The sequence below is a fragment of the Ambystoma mexicanum genome, chromosome 11 (assembly GCF_040938575.1).
Source record: "Ambystoma mexicanum isolate Mex_15411 chromosome 11, UKY_AmexF1_1, whole genome shotgun sequence".
NCBI classification, from domain to species: domain Eukaryota; kingdom Metazoa; phylum Chordata; class Amphibia; order Caudata; family Ambystomatidae; genus Ambystoma; species Ambystoma mexicanum.
The window spans coordinates 825,981,259-826,000,104 of record NC_090934.1 but is presented as its reverse complement, the minus strand read 5'-3'; the positions used below and the strand labels follow the sequence as shown (position 1 = coordinate 826,000,104).

Below are 18,846 nucleotides of genomic sequence, written 5' to 3'. Positions count from 1 at the left end.
TAGAGGTGTGTCTTTTCAGGTCACATGGTACAGAAACCAGTCTTTCCAGTTTCTGCCAAGCTCAGTGACCCTGCCCCTCCCAGCTTCTGCCAAGAGGAAGCTCCATTTACGACTCCCGCCAATAAAACATTTGCCTGAGTCAGGACAGGGCTTTGTTCAATTTCCTGCAGAGCCCAGGTAATTCAATCAGGGAAGTGTCATATCCCTTTTGGTGTGAGCAGCAAAAGGGCAGCTAGACCTGGGAACACAGCTGTGACTCAAGTTTCACTCCTGATGGGGGTAGTTGCCAGGCAGAATTCAGTTCCTTAAGCCAAGTTTCAGATAAAATGTCACTTTTTGTTCCCCAGTTCCTGCATTCAAATAAAACTAAACATTTTTACATATGCAGCTAGAATGCTGATTCTAAGTTTAAAACTATGACATTTAAACAATTGCAACCTATGTGACACTCAAAAGTAGGTCACTCAGTCAATTTAAACATTTAGATTTTTTTTAGTGTCTTTCAGTCCAAATTTACTTAAACTGCTGAAATCCACAGCGCAGCCAGTCTTGTTATAAACCTTCAAGTCACTTCAGAATATAACTTTAGATTGTATCCACCTCTCAGTAAGTCTTTCTTTGGCCTGTTTTGGGTTCATTTATTCAGTTTTGCAAAAAGTAAAATCTGGTGTTGTTTTAAAATGCCGGCTTTTGGATAGTGGTGAGTACTGGTACTGCACCCCTTTTTGGGATTTAAGAAAATGAATTCTCCACAGTTATGGGTTTGCTTTTGGCAATCAGCATTGCCATTCCCAATGGTTTCAGACTACTGTGTGGGTAGTCCAATGGTGGTTTTAGGCAGTGTCCTTCTGTGCCCATAACATCGGCAAAAATGGGTGGCAGCCTATTCTTCATGCACTTCCCTGTGCATTTTCTGGGAAGCTCTGGCCATCATGATGTTTTCCATGTCAGTACTGCACAGTTTTGAGGTAGGGCTCGAATGCATGGGTAAATACATCCCACAGGGAGCAGTCTAATGCACTGCAGTGCTAAGAGAGGCATGCCTTTTTCAGAAAAAAGTTCAGGTTTTCTGCCAATCAGAAAAAAATAGCAGTGCAATCAGGCCAAAGGCAGAACACACATGCCAGTGAGTCTCTGTGGCGCAATTGGTTAGCGCGTTCGGCTGTTAACCGAAAAGACGCTGCTGTTTTGGGCACAAAGACACAGAGTGTTCCACTCAGTAAACCTGAGTCATTTCTCCCGTGTTCTCTGGGTTCAGCCTACTGTCCCCTTTTAACACAAGTGCGCAACTGTGGCTTTCTCCTCATAGCAAGTTATGCCTACACAGAGGGCATTTGGTGCACTGTTGATGGGCTCTGTCCTCTACTAAATCCCCTGTGTTTGTGGATTACGGGAGGTAGGGAAGTGCTTGATACCCTGATTTGCTGTGGGAAATAGAGCTATTTTAGAAATATTTTCAGGTTGCCTGGGGAGCATAAGGAAACAGCACACCAATCAGGCCCCAGTGTAAGCACTGCATGAGTCTCTGTGGCGCAATCGGTTAGCGCGTTCGGCTGTTAACCGAAAGGTTGGTGGTTCAAGCCCACCCAGGGACGATGCATTTTGGCTCAAAAATTCAGCATGACCAACTATGAACTTCTGTTTACCTCTCGCAGGTCTCGTCTGCTGACGTCCAAAAAATCCAATAAACTGTAAGCAATTCTTCTCGCTTGCTTTAGTTTTTCAAAACTTGCCATTCAATTCATAAACATCAAGACTTCATGGGAAGGGTTTGGCTGCAGCGTGTACTGATGCACAGAAGGAATCTATCCTAGCCAGTCTACTTAAAGAAGCAATGAGGCTCTGCAGGTCCATGTACGTCTCCTACCTTTATTCTGTCATCAGACACACCAGGTGGACTGCCGCAAGGACCTCGTGGTGCAATGGTAGCGCGTCTGACTCCAGATCAGAAGGTTGTGTGTTCAAATCACGTCGGGGTCATACTTCCTTTTCCCACTCTGAAATACAAAATTGCTCTTCAGTATCTCGTTATTTCAACCTGACTGCATCTTTGTGCTCTGGGCCTAGTTGTTCTGGCGTTTCGAATGTAAGCTTTGCAGCAGGGAAGTATCATATTGACAGACACCCATGAAGGACATGGTCAACCTTTAAAGCAGGCCAATCTCTATGTTTTACTGGATGCAGCAGAAGTATTTCCTCTTTACCATCTCTTCAAGTGGGCCTGACTGATGTGCTGTTTTGTGCACGCTACGTGGGCTTTGTAAAGCATACCTCTGCCATTTGCATGGCCTCCTAGCGCTGTCAATATTTTCGTGTAATCGCTGAATGCTGCACTGTCCTGGGAACTCTAGGTGTGACTAAAGGATATATGCTGGGGCCCCGAAAGGGGGTCGGCAGTCTAGTGGCAATGCCCATCACTTTGCAGTTTGGGTTTGTGAGTTCAGGTACCGGTCTGGTGTCGGAAACCTGTAAGCGCCCTCCCAATCAACTGTCGGTCCTGGATTGTGAGGATTTCCCCTTATACTGGTCTCAGTAGACACATTTCCATTTTACTTTTTCACTCTCGCATTGCCTATTTCTCGCTCTCTCATAGATACATTATAGACAAGAGAGACATTGTCAGCGAGAGTGTTTCACAGCACCTTCCCCCATTTCCCTAAGTGCATTGCAAGGGGCTCTGGGAGGCGTGCACATTTGTCTGAAACACAAAGATCCACTGGCAATAAAAAGCGTAGGTCCCTAGTTTGCATTTCTTAGAATTTGAGGTGACACTCAGAGTTGTCTCGGGCGTGACTGTACCTTTCATAGGAGATGTGCTAATCCCCAAACCCTCTTCCTTTGTCCCAGTAATCTGTCTTAGTGCCTCTAGCAAGTTGTTTTCTGAAACAAAGCTTACCTGAACATCCTGTAAAATTGGTAACTTTTCAGTAGCAGTACAGTGCAGTATATAGCATTCCTGTTGCGCACAGCATCTAGATCCAAAAATTGCTTACTCTACCCCAGAAATTAGAATTCACCCAGTCAAACAGAGGGATCTATAAAGAGCATGGCAAGTAGTTAACATAAGCTACTTCCCCCAAGTTCTCTTGGTGCACTCTGCTGCCCTCTTTTAACAGAAGAATGCAACTGCAGGTCTTGCTTCTCAGCAAGGTACCTACATATAGAAACCTTGGTGCACTCTTGCTAAATCTGCTGGAATGTGTCTTCTATTGTGCCCAGGGTGGTTGTGTATTTGGGGATTCAGGGAAGCAAGGGAGCAGTCTAATGCACTGCAGTGCTAAGAGAGGCATGCCTTTTTCAGAAAAAAGTTCAGGTTTTCTGCCAATCAGAAAAAAATAGCAATGCAATCAGGCCAAAGGCAGAACACACATGCCAGTGAGTCTCTGTGGCGCAATTGGTTAGCGCGTTCGGCTGTTAACCGAAAAGACGCTGCTGTTTTTGGCACAAAGACACAGAGTGTTCCACTCAGTAAACCTGAGTCATTTCTCCCGTGTTCTCTGGGTTCAGCCTACTGTCCCCTTTTAACACAAGTGCGCAACTGTGGCTTTCTCCTCATAGCAAGTTATGCCTATACAGAGGACATTTGGTGCACTGTTGATGGGCTCTGTCCTCTACTAAATCCCCTGTGTTTGTGGATTAGGGGAGGTATGGAAGTGCTTGATACCCTGATTTGCCGTGGGAAAAAGAGCTATTTTAGAAATATTTTCAGGTTGCCTGGGAAGCATAAGCAAACAGCACACCAATCAGGCCCCTGTGTAAGGACTGCATGAGTCTCTGTGGCGCAATCGGTTACCGCTTTTGGCTGTTAACCGGAAGGTTGGTGGTTCAAGCCCACCCAGGGACTGTGCATTTTGGCTCAAAAATTCAGCGTGACCAACTATGGACTTCTGTTTACCTCTCGCAGGTCTCGTCTGCTGACGTCCAAAAAATCCAATAAACTGTAAGCAATTCTTCTCGCTTGCTTTAGTTTTTCAAAACTTGCCATTCAATTCATAAACATCAAGACTTCATGGGAAGGGTTTGGCTGCAGCGTGTACTGATGCACAGAAGGAATCTATCCTAGCCAGTCTACTTAAAGAAGCAATGAGGCTCTGCAGGTCCATGTACGTCTCCTACCTTTATTCTGTCATCAGACACACCAGGTGGACTGCCGCAAGGACCTCGTGGTGCAATGGTAGCGCGTCTGACTCCAGATCAGAAGGTTGTGTGTTCAAATCACGTCGGGGTCATACTTCCTTTTCCCACTCTGAAATACAAAATTGCTCTTCAGTATCTCGTTATTTCAACCTGACTGCATCTTTGTGCTCTGGGCCTAGTTGTTCTGGCGTTTCGAATGTAAGCTTTGCAGCAGGGAAGTATCATATTGACAGACACCCATGAAGGACATGGTCAACCTTTAAAGCAGGCCAATCTCTATGTTTTACTGGATGCAGCAGAAGTATTTCCTCTTTACCATCTCTTCAAGTGGGCCTGACTGATGTGCTGTTTTGTGCACGCTACGTGGGCTTTGTAAAGCATACCTCTGCCATTTGCATGGCCTCCTAGCGCTGTCAATATTTTCGTGTAATCGCTGAATGCTGCACTGTCCTGGGAACTCTAGGTGTGACTAAAGGATATATGCTGGGGCCCCGAAAGGGGGTCGGCAGTCTAGTGGCAATGCCCATCACTTTGCAGTTTGGGTTTGTGAGTTCAGGTACCGGTCTGGTGTCGGAAACCTGTAAGCGCCCTCCCAATCAACTGTCGGTCCTGGATTGTGAGGATTTCCCCTTATACTGGTCTCAGTAGACACATTTCCATTTTACTTTTTCACTCTCGCATTGCCTATTTCTCTCTCTCTCATAGATACATTATAGACAAGAGAGACATTGTCAGCGAGAGGGTTTCACAGCACCTTCCCCCATTTCCCTAAGTGCATTGCAAGGGGCTCTGGGAGGCGTGCACATTTGTCTGAAACACAAAGATCCACTGGCAATAAAAAGCGTAGGTCCCTAGTTTGCATTTCTTAGAATTTGAGGTGACACTCAGAGTTGTCTCGGGCGTGACTGTACCTTTCATAGGAGATGTGCTAATCCCCAAACCCTCTTCCTTTGTCCCAGTAATCTGTCTTAGTGCCTCTAGCAAGTTGTTTTCTGAAACAAAGCTTACCTGAACATCCTGTAAAATTGGTAACTTTTCAGTAGCAGTACAGTGCAGTATATAGCATTCCTGTTGCGCACAGCATCTAGATCCAAAAATTGCTTACTCTACCCCAGAAATTAGAATTCACCCAGTCAAACAGAGGGATCTATAAAGAGCATGGCAAGTAGTTAACATAAGCTACTTCCCCCAAGTTCTCTTGGTGCACTCTGCTGCCCTCTTTTAACAGAAGAATGCAACTGCAGGTCTTGCTTCTCAGCAAGGTACCTACATATAGAAACCTTGGTGCACTCTTGCTAAATCTGCTGGAATGTGTCTTTTATTGTGCCCAGGGTGGTTGTGTATTTGGGGATTCAGGGAAGCAAGGGAGCAGTCTAATGCACTGCAGTGCTAAGAGAGGCATGCCTTTTTCAGAAAAAAGTTCAGGTTTTCTGCCAATCAGAAAAAAATAGCAATGCAATCAGGCCAAAGGCAGAACACACATGCCAGTGAGTCTCTGTGGCGCAATTGGTTAGCGCGTTCGGCTGTTAACCGAAAAGACGCTGCTGTTTTTGGCACAAAGACACAGAGTGTTCCACTCAGTAAACCTGAGTCATTTCTCCCGTGTTCTCTGGGTTCAGCCTACTGTCCCCTTTTAACACAAGTGCGCAACTGTGGCTTTCTCCTCATAGCAAGTTATGCCTATACAGAGGACATTTGGTGCACTGTTGATGGGCTCTGTCCTCTACTAAATCCCCTGTGTTTGTGGATTAGGGGAGGTATGGAAGTGCTTGATACCCTGATTTGCTGTGGGAAAAAGAGCTATTTTAGAAATATTTTCAGGTTGCCTGGGAAGCATAAGCAAACAGCACACCAATCAGGCCCCTGTGTAAGGACTGCATGAGTCTCTGTGGCGCAATCGGTTACCGCTTTTGGCTGTTAACCGAAAGGTTGGTGGTTCAAGCCCACCCAAGGACTGTGCATTTTGGCTCAAAAATTCAGCGTGACCAACTATGGACTTCTGTTTACCTCTCGCAGGTCTCGTCTGCTGACGTCCAAAAAATCCAATAAACTGTAAGCAATTCTTCTCGCTTGCTTTAGTTTTTCAAAACTTGCCATTCAATTCATAAACATCAAGACTTCATGGGAAGGGTTTGGCTGCAGCGTGTACTGATGCACAGAAGGAAGCTATCCTAGCCAGTCTACTTAAAGAAGCAATGAGGCTCTGCAGGTGCATGTACGTCTCCTACCTTTATTCTGTCATCAGACACACCAGGTGGATTGCCACAAGGACCTCGTGGCGCAATGGTAGCGCGTCTGACTCCAGATCAGAAGGTTGTGTGTTCAAATCACAACGGGGTCATACTTGCTTTTCCCACTCTGAAATACAAAATTGCTCTTCAGTATCTCGTTATTTCAACCTGACTGCATCTTTGTGCTCTGGGCCTAGTTGTTCTGGCGTTTCGAATGTAAGCTTTGCAGCAGGGAAGTATCATATTGACAGACACCCATGAAGGACATGGTCAACCTTTAAAGCAGGCCAACCTCTATGTTTTACTGGATGCAGCAGAAGTATTTCCTCTTTACCATCTCTTCAAGTGGGCCTGACTGATGTGCTGTTTTGTGCACGCTACGTGGGCTTTGTAAAGCATACCTCTGCCATTTGCATGGCCTCCTAGGGCTGTCAATATTTTCGTGTAATCGCTGAATGCTGCAGTGTCCTGGGAACTCTAGGTGTGACTAAAGGATATATGTTGGGGCCCAGAAAGGGGGTCGGCAGTCTAGTGGCAATGCCCATCACTTTGCAGTTTGGGTTTATGAGTTCAGGTACCGGTCTGGTGTCGGAAACCTGTAAGCGCCCTCCCAATCAACTGTCGGTCCTGGATTGTGAGGATTTCCCCTTATACTGGTCTCAGTAGACACATTTCCATTTTACTTTTTCACTCTCGCATTGCCTATTTCTCTCTCTCTTATAGATACATTATAGACAAGAGAGACATTGTCAGCGAGAGGGTTGCACAGCACCTTCCCCCATTTCCCTAAGTGCATTGCATGGGGCTCTGGGAGGGGTGCACATTTGTCTGAAACACAAAGAACCACTGGCAATAAAAGGCGTAGGACCCCAGTTCGCATTTCTTAGAATTTGAGGAGGCACTCAGAGTTGTCTCGGGCGTGACTGTACCTTTCATAGGAGATGTGCTAATCCCCAAACCCTCTTCCTTTGTCCCAGTAATCTGTCCTAGGGCCTCTAGCAAGTTGTTTTCTGAAACAAAGCTTACCTGAACATCCTGTAAAATTGGTAACTTTTCAGTAGCAGTACAGTGCAGTATATAGCATTCCTGTTGCGCACAGCATCTAGATCCAAAAATTGCTTACTCTACCCCAGAAATTAGAATTCACCCAGTCAAACAGAGGGATCTATAAAGGTCATGGCAAGTAGTTAACATAAGCTACTTCCCCCAAGTTCTCTTGGTGCACTCTGCTGCCCTCTTTTAACAGAAGAATGCAACTGCAGGTCTTGCTTCTCAGCAAGGTACCTACATATAGAAGCCTTGGTGCACTCTTGCTAAATCTGCTGGAATGTGTCTTCTATTGTGCCCAAGGTGGTTGTGTATTTGGGGACTCAGGGAAGCAAGGGAGCAGTCTAATGCACTGCAGTGCTAAGAGAGGCATGCCTTTTTCAGAAAAAAGTTCAGGTTTTCTGCCAATCAGAAAAAAATAGCAATGCAATCAGGCCAAAGGCAGAACACACATGCCAGTGAGTCTCTGTGGCACAATTGGTTAGCGTGTTCGGCTGTTAACCGAAAAGACGCTGCTGTTTTTGGCACAAAGACACAGAGTGTTCCACTCAGTAAACCTGAGTCATTTCTCCCGTGTTCTCTGGGTTCAGCCTACTGTCCCCTTTTAACACAAGTGCGCAACTGTGGCTTTCTCCTCATAGCAATTTATGCCTACACAGAGGACATTTGGTGCACTGTTGATGGGCTCTGTCCTCTACTAAATCCCCTGTGCTTGTGGATTAGGGGAGGTAGGGAAGTGCTTGATACCCTGATTTGCTGTGGGAAATAGAGCTATTTTAGAAATATTTTCAGGTTGCCTGGGAAGCATAAGCAAACAGCACACCAATCAGGCCCCAGTGTAAGCACTGCATGAGTCTCTGTGGCGCAATCGGTTAGCGCGTTTGGCTGTTAACCGAAAGGTTGGTGGTTCAAGCCCACCCAGGGACGATGCATTTTGGCTCAAAAATTCAGCATGACCAACTATGAACTTCTGTTTACCTCACGCAGGTCTCGTCTGCTGACGTCCAAAAAATCCAATAAACTGTAAGCAATTCTTCTCGCTTGCTTTAGTTTTTCAAAACTTGCCATTCAATTCATAAACATCAAGACTTCATGGGAAGGGTTTGGCTGCAGCGTGTACTGATGCACAGAAGGAATCTATCCTAGCCAGTCTACTTAAAGAAGCAATGAGGCTCTGCATGTCCATGTACGTCTCCTACCTTTATTCTGTCATCAGACACACCAGGTGGACTGCCGCAAGGACCTCGTGGCGCAATGGTAGCGCGTCTGACTCCAGATCAGAAGGTTGTGTGTTCAAATCACGTCGGGGGCATACTTCCTTTTCCCACTCTGAAATACAAAATTGCTCTTCAGTATCTCGTTATTTCAACCTGACTGCATCTTTGTGCTCTGGGCCTAGTTGTTCTGGCGTTTCGAATGTAAGCTTTGCAGCAGGGAAGTATCATATTGACAGACACCCATGAAGGACATGGTCAACCTTTAAAGCAGGCCAATCTCTATGTTTTACTGGATGCAGCAGAAGTATTTCCTCTTTACCATCTCTTCAAGTGGGCCTGACTGATGTGCTGTTTTGTGCACGCTACGTGGGCTTTGTAAAGCATACCTCTGCCATTTGCATGGCCTCCTAGCGCTGTCAATATTTTCGTGTAATCGCTGAATGCTGCACTGTCCTGGGAACTCTAGGTGTGACTAAAGGATATATGCTGGGGCCCCGAAAGGGGGTCGGCAGTCTAGTGGCAATGCCCATCACTTTGCAGTTTGGGTTTGTGAGTTCAGGTACCGGTCTGGTGTCGGAAACCTGTAAGCGCCCTCCCAATCAACTGTCGGTCCTGGATTGTGAGGATTTCCCCTTATACTGGTCTCAGTAGACACATTTCCATTTTACTTTTTCACTCTCGCATTGCCTATTTCTCTCTCTCTCATAGATACATTATAGACAAGAGAGACATTGTCAGCGAGAGGGTTTCACAGCACCTTCCCCCATTTCCCTAAGTGCATTGCAAGGGGCTCTGGGAGGCGTGCACATTTGTCTGAAACACAAAGATCCACTGGCAATAAAAAGCCTAGGTCCCTAGTTTGCATTTCTTAGAATTTGAGGTGACACTCAGAGTTGTCTCGGGCGCGACTGTACCTTTCATAGGAGATGTGCTAATCCCCAAACCCTCTTCCTTTGTCCCAGTTATCTGTCTTAGTGCCTCTAGCAAGTTGTTTTCTGAAACAAAGCTTACCTGAAAATCCTGTAAAATTGGTAACTTTTCAGTAGCAGTAAAGTGCAGTATATAGCATTCCTGTTGCGCACAGCATCTAGATCCAAAAATTGCTTACTCTACCCCAGAAATTAGAATTCACCCAGTCAAACAGAGGGATCTATAAAGAGCATGGCAAGTAGTTAACATAAGCTACTTCCCCCAAGTTCTCTTGGTGCACTCTGCTGCCCTCTTTTAACAGAAGAATGCAACTGCAGGTCTTGCTTCTCAGCAAGGTACCTACATATAGAATCCTTGGTGCACTCTTGCTAAATCTGCTGGAATGTGTCTTCTATTGTGCCCAAGGTGGTTGTGTATTTGGGGACTCAGGGAAGCAAGGGAGCAGTCTAATGCACTGCAGTGCTAAGAGAGGCATGTCTTTTTCAGAAAAAAGTTCAGGTTTTCTGCCAATCAGAAAAAAATAGCAATGCAATCAGGCCAAAGGCAGAACACACATGCCAGTGAGTCTCTGTTGCACAATTGGTTAGCGCGTTCGGCTGTTAACCGAAAAGACGCTGCTGTTTTTGGCACAAAGACACAGAGTGTTCCACTCAGTAAACCTGAGTCATTTCTCCCATGTTCTCTGGGTTCAGCCTACTGTCCCCTTTTAACACAAGTGCGCAACTGTGGCTTTCTCCTCATAGCAAGTTATGCCTACACAGAGGACATTTGGTGCACTGTTGATGGGCTCTGTCCTCTACTAAATCCCCTGTGTTTGTGGATTAGGGGAGGTAGGGAAGTGCTTGATACCCTGATTTGCTGTGGGAAATAGAGCTATTTTAGAAATATTTTCAGGTTGCCTGGGAAGCATAAGCAAACAGCACACCAATCAGGCCCCAGTGTAAGCACTGCATGAGTCTCTGTGGCGCAATCGGTTAGTGCGTTCGGCTGTTAACCGAAAGGTTGGTGGTTCAAGCCCACCCAGGGACGATGCATTTTGGCTCAAAAATTCAGCATGACCAACTATGAACTTCTGTTTACCTCTCGCAGGTCTCGTCTGCTGACGTCCAAAAAATCCAATAAACTGTAAGCAATTCTTCTCGCTTGCTTTAGTTTTTCAAAACTTGCCATTCAATTCATAAACATCAAGACTTCATGGGAAGGGTTTGGCTGCAGCGTGTACTGATGCACAGAAGGAAGCTATCCTAGCCAGTCTACTTAAAGAAGCAATGAGGCTCTGCAGGTCCATGTACGTCTCCTACCTTTATTCTGTCATCAGACACACCAGGTGGATTGCCACAAGGACCTCGTGGCGCAATGGTAGCGCGTCTGACTCCAGATCAGAAGGTTGTGTGTTCAAATCACGTCGGGGGCATACTTCCTTTTCCCACTCTGAAATACAAAATTGCTCTTCAGTATCTCGTTATTTCAACCTGACTGCATCTTTGTGCTCTGGGCCTAGTTGTTCTGGCGTTTCGAATGTAAGCTTTGCAGCAGGGAAGTATCATATTGACAGACACCCATGAAGGACATGGTCAACCTTTAAAGCAGGCCAATCTCTATGTTTTACTGGATGCAGCAGAAGTATTTCCTCTTTACCATCTCTTCAAGTGGGCCTGACTGATGTGCTGTTTTGTGCACGCTACGTGGGCTTTGTAAAGCATACCTCTGCCATTTGCATGGCCTCCTAGCGCTGTCAATATTTTCGTGTAATCGCTGAATGCTGCACTGTCCTGGGAACTCTAGGTGTGACTAAAGGATATATGCTGGGGCCCCGAAAGGGGGTCGGCAGTCTAGTGGCAATGCCCATCACTTTGCAGTTTGGGTTTGTGAGTTCAGGTACCGGTCTGGTGTCGGAAACCTGTAAGCGCCCTCCCAATCAACTGTCGGTCCTGGATTGTGAGGATTTCCCCTTATACTGGTCTCAGTAGACACATTTCCATTTTACTTTTTCACTCTCGCATTGCCTATTTCTCGCTCTCTCATAGATACATTATAGACAAGAGAGACATTGTCAGCGAGAGGGTTTCACAGCACCTTCCCCCATTTCCCTAAGTGCATTGCAAGGGGCTCTGGGAGGCGTGCACATTTGTCTGAAACACAAAGATCCACTGGCAATAAAAAGCGTAGGTCCCTAGTTTGCATTTCTTAGAATTTGAGGTGACACTCAGAGTTGTCTCGGGCGTGACTGTACCTTTCATAGGAGATGTGCTAATCCCCAAACCCTCTTCCTTTGTCCCAGTAATCTGTCTTAGTGCCTCTAGCAAGTTGTTTTCTGAAACAAAGCTTACCTGAACATCCTGTAAAATTGGTAACTTTTCAGTAGCAGTACAGTGCAGTATATAGCATTCCTGTTGCGCACAGCATCTAGATCCAAAAATTGCTTACTCTACCCCAGAAATTAGAATTCACCCAGTCAAACAGAGGGATCTATAAAGAGCATGGCAAGTAGTTAACATAAGCTACTTCCCCCAAGTTCTCTTGGTGCACTCTGCTGCCCTCTTTTAACAGAAGAATGCAACTGCAGGTCTTGCTTCTCAGCAAGGTACCTACATATAGAAACCTTGGTGCACTCTTGCTAAATCTGCTGGAATGTGTCTTCTATTGTGCCCAGGGTGGTTGTGTATTTGGGGATTCAGGGAAGCAAGGGAGCAGTCTAATGCACTGCAGTGCTAAGAGAGGCATGCCTTTTTCAGAAAAAAGTTCAGGTTTTCTGCCAATCAGAAAAAAATAGCAATGCAATCAGGCCAAAGGCAGAACACACATGCCAGTGAGTCTCTGTGGCGCAATTGGTTAGCGCGTTCGGCTGTTAACCGAAAAGACGCTGCTGTTTTTGGCACAAAGACACAGAGTGTTCCACTCAGTAAACCTGAGTCATTTCTCCCGTGTTCTCTGGGTTCAGCCTACTGTCCCCTTTTAACACAAGTGCGCAACTGTGGCTTTCTCCTCATAGCAAGTTATGCCTATACAGAGGACATTTGGTGCACTGTTGATGGGCTCTGTCCTCTACTAAATCCCCTGTGTTTGTGGATTAGGGGAGGTATGGAAGTGCTTGATACCCTGATTTGCCGTGGGAAAAAGAGCTATTTTAGAAATATTTTCAGGTTGCCTGGGAAGCATAAGCAAACAGCACACCAATCAGGCCCCTGTGTAAGGACTGCATGAGTCTCTGTGGCGCAATCGGTTACCGCTTTTGGCTGTTAACCGAAAGGTTGGTGGTTCAAGCCCACCCAGGGACTGTGCATTTTGGCTCAAAAATTCAGCGTGACCAACAATGGACTTCTGTTTACCTCTCGCAGGTCTCGTCTGCTGACGTCCAAAAAATCCAATAAACTGTAAGCAATTCTTCTCGCTTGCTTTAGTTTTTCAAAACTTGCCATTCAATTCATAAACATCAAGACTTCATGGGAAGGGTTTGGCTGCAGCGTGTACTGATGCACAGAAGGAATCTATCCTAGCCAGTCTACTTAAAGAAGCAATGAGGCTCTGCATGTCCATGTACGTCTCCTACCTTTATTCTGTCATCAGACACACCAGGTGGACTGCCGCAAGGACCTCGTGGCGCAATGGTAGCGCGTCTGACTCCAGATCAGAAGGTTGTGTGTTCAAATCACGTCGGGGGCATACTTCCTTTTCCCACTCTGAAATACAAAATTGCTCTTCAGTATCTCGTTATTTCAACCTGACTGCATCTTTGTGCTCTGGGCCTAGTTGTTCTGGCGTTTCGAATGTAAGCTTTGCAGCAGGGAAGTATCATATTGACAGACACCCATGAAGGACATGGTCAACCTTTAAAGCAGGCCAATCTCTATGTTTTACTGGATGCAGCAGAAGTATTTCCTCTTTACCATCTCTTCAAGTGGGCCTGACTGATGTGCTGTTTTGTGCACGCTACGTGGGCTTTGTAAAGCATACCTCTGCCATTTGCATGGCCTCCTAGCGCTGTCAATATTTTCGTGTAATCGCTGAATGCTGCACTGTCCTGGGAACTCTAGGTGTGACTAAAGGATATATGCTGGGGCCCCGAAAGGGGGTCGGCAGTCTAGTGGCAATGCCCATCACTTTGCAGTTTGGGTTTGTGAGTTCAGGTACCGGTCTGGTGTCGGAAACCTGTAAGCGCCCTCCCAATCAACTGTCGGTCCTGGATTGTGAGGATTTCCCCTTATACTGGTCTCAGTAGACACATTTCCATTTTACTTTTTCACTCTCGCATTGCCTATTTCTCTCTCTCTCATAGATACATTATAGACAAGAGAGACATTGTCAGCGAGAGGGTTTCACAGCACCTTCCCCCATTTCCCTAAGTGCATTGCAAGGGGCTCTGGGAGGCGTGCACATTTGTCTGAAACACAAAGATCCACTGGCAATAAAAAGCCTAGGTCCCTAGTTTGCATTTCTTAGAATTTGAGGTGACACTCAGAGTTGTCTCGGGCGCGACTGTACCTTTCATAGGAGATGTGCTAATCCCCAAACCCTCTTCCTTTGTCCCAGTTATCTGTCTTAGTGCCTCTAGCAAGTTGTTTTCTGAAACAAAGCTTACCTGAAAATCCTGTAAAATTGGTAACTTTTCAGTAGCAGTAAAGTGCAGTATATAGCATTCCTGTTGCGCACAGCATCTAGATCCAAAAATTGCTTACTCTACCCCAGAAATTAGAATTCACCCAGTCAAACAGAGGGATCTATAAAGAGCATGGCAAGTAGTTAACATAAGCTACTTCCCCCAAGTTCTCTTGGTGCACTCTGCTGCCCTCTTTTAACAGAAGAATGCAACTGCAGGTCTTGCTTCTCAGCAAGGTACCTACATATAGAATCCTTGGTGCACTCTTGCTAAATCTGCTGGAATGTGTCTTCTATTGTGCCCAAGGTGGTTGTGTATTTGGGGACTCAGGGAAGCAAGGGAGCAGTCTAATGCACTGCAGTGCTAAGAGAGGCATGTCTTTTTCAGAAAAAAGTTCAGGTTTTCTGCCAATCAGAAAAAAATAGCAATGCAATCAGGCCAAAGGCAGAACACACATGCCAGTGAGTCTCTGTTGCACAATTGGTTAGCGCGTTCGGCTGTTAACCGAAAAGACGCTGCTGTTTTTGGCACAAAGACACAGAGTGTTCCACTCAGTAAACCTGAGTCATTTCTCCCATGTTCTCTGGGTTCAGCCTACTGTCCCCTTTTAACACAAGTGCGCAACTGTGGCTTTCTCCTCATAGCAAGTTATGCCTACACAGAGGACATTTGGTGCACTGTTGATGGGCTCTGTCCTCTACTAAATCCCCTGTGTTTGTGGATTAGGGGAGGTAGGGAAGTGCTTGATACCCTGATTTGCTGTGGGAAATAGAGCTATTTTAGAAATATTTTCAGGTTGCCTGGGAAGCATAAGCAAACAGCACACCAATCAGGCCCCAGTGTAAGCACTGCATGAGTCTCTGTGGCGCAATCGGTTAGTGCGTTCGGCTGTTAACCGAAAGGTTGGTGGTTCAAGCCCACCCAGGGACGATGCATTTTGGCTCAAAAATTCAGCATGACCAACTATGAACTTCTGTTTACCTCTCGCAGGTCTCGTCTGCTGACGTCCAAAAAATCCAATAAACTGTAAGCAATTCTTCTCGCTTGCTTTAGTTTTTCAAAACTTGCCATTCAATTCATAAACATCAAGACTTCATGGGAAGGGTTTGGCTGCAGCGTGTACTGATGCACAGAAGGAAGCTATCCTAGCCAGTCTACTTAAAGAAGCAATGAGGCTCTGCAGGTCCATGTACGTCTCCTACCTTTATTCTGTCATCAGACACACCAGGTGGATTGCCACAAGGACCTCGTGGCGCAATGGTAGCGCGTCTGACTCCAGATCAGAAGGTTGTGTGTTCAAATCACGTCGGGGGCATACTTCCTTTTCCCACTCTGAAATACAAAATTGCTCTTCAGTATCTCGTTATTTCAACCTGACTGCATCTTTGTGCTCTGGGCCTAGTTGTTCTGGCGTTTCGAATGTAAGCTTTGCAGCAGGGAAGTATCATATTGACAGACACCCATGAAGGACATGGTCAACCTTTAAAGCAGGCCAATCTCTATGTTTTACTGGATGCAGCAGAAGTATTTCCTCTTTACCATCTCTTCAAGTGGGCCTGACTGATGTGCTGTTTTGTGCACGCTACGTGGGCTTTGTAAAGCATACCTCTGCCATTTGCATGGCCTCCTAGCGCTGTCAATATTTTCGTGTAATCGCTGAATGCTGCACTGTCCTGGGAACTCTAGGTGTGACTAAAGGATATATGCTGGGGCCCCGAAAGGGGGTCGGCAGTCTAGTGGCAATGCCCATCACTTTGCAGTTTGGGTTTGTGAGTTCAGGTACCGGTCTGGTGTCGGAAACCTGTAAGCGCCCTCCCAATCAACTGTCGGTCCTGGATTGTGAGGATTTCCCCTTATACTGGTCTCAGTAGACACATTTCCATTTTACTTTTTCACTCTCGCATTGCCTATTTCTCGCTCTCTCATAGATACATTATAGACAAGAGAGACATTGTCAGCGAGAGGGTTTCACAGCACCTTCCCCCATTTCCCTAAGTGCATTGCAAGGGGCTCTGGGAGGCGTGCACATTTGTCTGAAACACAAAGATCCACTGGCAATAAAAAGCGTAGGTCCCTAGTTTGCATTTCTTAGAATTTGAGGTGACACTCAGAGTTGTCTCGGGCGTGACTGTACCTTTCATAGGAGATGTGCTAATCCCCAAACCCTCTTCCTTTGTCCCAGTAATCTGTCTTAGTGCCTCTAGCAAGTTGTTTTCTGAAACAAAGCTTACCTGAACATCCTGTAAAATTGGTAACTTTTCAGTAGCAGTACAGTGCAGTATATAGCATTCCTGTTGCGCACAGCATCTAGATCCAAAAATTGCTTACTCTACCCCAGAAATTAGAATTCACCCAGTCAAACAGAGGGATCTATAAAGAGCATGGCAAGTAGTTAACATAAGCTACTTCCCCCAAGTTCTCTTGGTGCACTCTGCTGCCCTCTTTTAACAGAAGAATGCAACTGCAGGTCTTGCTTCTCAGCAAGGTACCTACATATAGAAACCTTGGTGCACTCTTGCTAAATCTGCTGGAATGTGTCTTCTATTGTGCCCAGGGTGGTTGTGTATTTGGGGATTCAGGGAAGCAAGGGAGCAGTCTAATGCACTGCAGTGCTAAGAGAGGCATGCCTTTTTCAGAAAAAAGTTCAGGTTTTCTGCCAATCAGAAAAAAATAGCAATGCAATCAGGCCAAAGGCAGAACACACATGCCAGTGAGTCTCTGTGGCGCAATTGGTTAGCGCGTTCGGCTGTTAACCGAAAAGACGCTGCTGTTTTTGGCACAAAGACACAGAGTGTTCCACTCAGTAAACCTGAGTCATTTCTCCCGTGTTCTCTGGGTTCAGCCTACTGTCCCCTTTTAACACAAGTGCGCAACTGTGGCTTTCTCCTCATAGCAAGTTATGCCTATACAGAGGACATTTGGTGCACTGTTGATGGGCTCTGTCCTCTACTAAATCCCCTGTGTTTGTGGATTAGGGGAGGTATGGAAGTGCTTGATACCCTGATTTGCCGTGGGAAAAAGAGCTATTTTAGAAATATTTTCAGGTTGCCTGGGAAGCATAAGCAAACAGCACACCAATCAGGCCCCTGTGTAAGGACTGCATGAGTCTCTGTGGCGCAATCGGTTACCGCTTTTGGCTGTTAACCGAAAGGTTGGTGGTTCAAGCCCACCCAGGCACTGTGCATTTTGGCTCAAAAATTCAGCGTGACCAACAATGGACTTCTGTTTACCTCTCGCAGGTCTCGTCTGCTGACGTCCAAAAAATCCAATAAACTGTAAGCAATTCTTCTCGCTTGCTTTAGTTTTTCAAAACTTGCCATTCAATTCATAAACATCAAGACTTCATGGGAAGGGTTTGGCTGCAGCGTGTACTGATGCACAGAAGGAATCTATCCTAGCCAGTCTACTTAAAGAAGCAATGAGGCTCTGCAGGTCCATGTACGTCTCCTACCTTTATTCTGTCATCAGACACACCAGGTGGACTGCCGCAAGGACCTCGTGGTGCAATGGTAGCGCGTCTGACTCCAGATCAGAAGGTTGTGTGTTCAAATCACGTCGGGGTCATACTTCCTTTTCCCACTCTGAAATACAAAATTGCTCTTCAGTATCTCGTTATTTCAACCTGACTGCATCTTTGTGCTCTGGGCCTAGTTGTTCTGGCGTTTCGAATGTAAGCTTTGCAGCAGGGAAGTATCATATTGACAGACACCCATGAAGGACATGGTCAACCTTTAAAGCAGGCCAATCTCTATGTTTTACTGGATGCAGCAGAAGTATTTCCTCTTTACCATCTCTTCAAGTGGGCCTGACTGATGTGCTGTTTTGTGCACGCTACGTGGGCTTTGTAAAGCATACCTCTGCCATTTGCATGGCCTCCTAGCGCTGTCAATATTTTCGTGTAATCGCTGAATGCTGCACTGTCCTGGGAACTCTAGGTGTGACTAAAGGATATATGCTGGGGCCCCGAAAGGGGGTCGGCAGTCTAGTGGCAATGCCCATCACTTTGCAGTTTGGGTTTGTGAGTTCAGGTACCGGTCTGGTGTCGGAAACCTGTAAGCGCCCTCCCAATCAACTGTCGGTCCTGGATTGTGAGGATTTCCCCTTATACTGGTCTCAGTAGACACATTTCCATTTTACTTTTTCACTCTCGCATTGCCTATTTCTCTCTCTCTCATAGATACATTATAGACAAGAGAGACATTGTCAGCGAGAGGGTTTCACAGCACCTTCCCCCATTTCCCTAAGTGCATTGCAAGGGGCTCTGGGAGGCGTGCACATTTGTCTGAAACACAAAGATCCACTGGCAATAAAAAGCGTAGGTCCCTAGTTTGCATTTCTTAGAATTTGAGGTGACACTCAGAGTTGTCTCGGGCGTGACTGTACCTTTCATAGGAGATGTGCTAATCCCCAAACCCTCTTCCTTTGTCCCAGTAATCTGTCTTAGTGCCTCTAGCAAGTTGTTTTCTGAAACAAAGCTTACCTGAACATCCTGTAAAATTGGTAACTTTTCAGTAGCAGTACAGTGCAGTATATAGCATTCCTGTTGCGCACAGCATCTAGATCCAAAAATTGCTTACTCTACCCCAGAAATTAGAATTCACCCAGTCAAACAGAGGGATCTATAAAGAGCATGGCAAGTAGTTAACATAAGCTACTTCCCCCAAGTTCTCTTGGTGCACTCTGCTGC

At 46.0% G+C, this 18,846-nt stretch overlaps 12 non-coding genes across 12 annotated transcripts; all 12 read left to right on the top strand.

The window, feature by feature from the left end:
• The first annotated feature begins 1,521 nt into the window (after positions 1-1,521).
• Positions 1,522-1,595, top strand: TRNAN-GUU (transfer RNA asparagine (anticodon GUU)). The gene has a single exon. It is a non-coding gene; the product is annotated as a tRNA-Asn (tRNA).
• A 313-nt stretch (positions 1,596-1,908) lies between these two features.
• On the top strand, positions 1,909-1,980 carry TRNAW-CCA (transfer RNA tryptophan (anticodon CCA)). The gene has a single exon. It is a non-coding gene; the product is annotated as a tRNA-Trp (tRNA).
• Positions 1,981-4,157: 2,177 nt separating this feature from the next.
• Positions 4,158-4,229, top strand: TRNAW-CCA (transfer RNA tryptophan (anticodon CCA)). The gene has a single exon. It is a non-coding gene; the product is annotated as a tRNA-Trp (tRNA).
• Positions 4,230-6,406: 2,177 nt separating this feature from the next.
• On the top strand, positions 6,407-6,478 carry TRNAW-CCA (transfer RNA tryptophan (anticodon CCA)). The gene has a single exon. It is a non-coding gene; the product is annotated as a tRNA-Trp (tRNA).
• Positions 6,479-8,268: 1,790 nt separating this feature from the next.
• TRNAN-GUU (transfer RNA asparagine (anticodon GUU)) lies at positions 8,269-8,342 on the top strand. Its single transcript has one exon. It is a non-coding gene; the product is annotated as a tRNA-Asn (tRNA).
• Positions 8,343-8,655: 313 nt separating this feature from the next.
• Positions 8,656-8,727, top strand: TRNAW-CCA (transfer RNA tryptophan (anticodon CCA)). The gene has a single exon. It is a non-coding gene; the product is annotated as a tRNA-Trp (tRNA).
• A 1,790-nt stretch (positions 8,728-10,517) lies between these two features.
• On the top strand, positions 10,518-10,591 carry TRNAN-GUU (transfer RNA asparagine (anticodon GUU)). The gene has a single exon. It is a non-coding gene; the product is annotated as a tRNA-Asn (tRNA).
• Positions 10,592-10,904: 313 nt separating this feature from the next.
• Positions 10,905-10,976, top strand: TRNAW-CCA (transfer RNA tryptophan (anticodon CCA)). The gene has a single exon. It is a non-coding gene; the product is annotated as a tRNA-Trp (tRNA).
• A 2,177-nt stretch (positions 10,977-13,153) lies between these two features.
• On the top strand, positions 13,154-13,225 carry TRNAW-CCA (transfer RNA tryptophan (anticodon CCA)). The gene has a single exon. It is a non-coding gene; the product is annotated as a tRNA-Trp (tRNA).
• Positions 13,226-15,015: 1,790 nt separating this feature from the next.
• Positions 15,016-15,089, top strand: TRNAN-GUU (transfer RNA asparagine (anticodon GUU)). The gene has a single exon. It is a non-coding gene; the product is annotated as a tRNA-Asn (tRNA).
• Positions 15,090-15,402: 313 nt separating this feature from the next.
• TRNAW-CCA (transfer RNA tryptophan (anticodon CCA)) lies at positions 15,403-15,474 on the top strand. The gene has a single exon. It is a non-coding gene; the product is annotated as a tRNA-Trp (tRNA).
• A 2,177-nt stretch (positions 15,475-17,651) lies between these two features.
• Positions 17,652-17,723, top strand: TRNAW-CCA (transfer RNA tryptophan (anticodon CCA)). Its single transcript has one exon. It is a non-coding gene; the product is annotated as a tRNA-Trp (tRNA).
• The last annotated feature ends 1,123 nt before the right edge of the window (positions 17,724-18,846 follow it).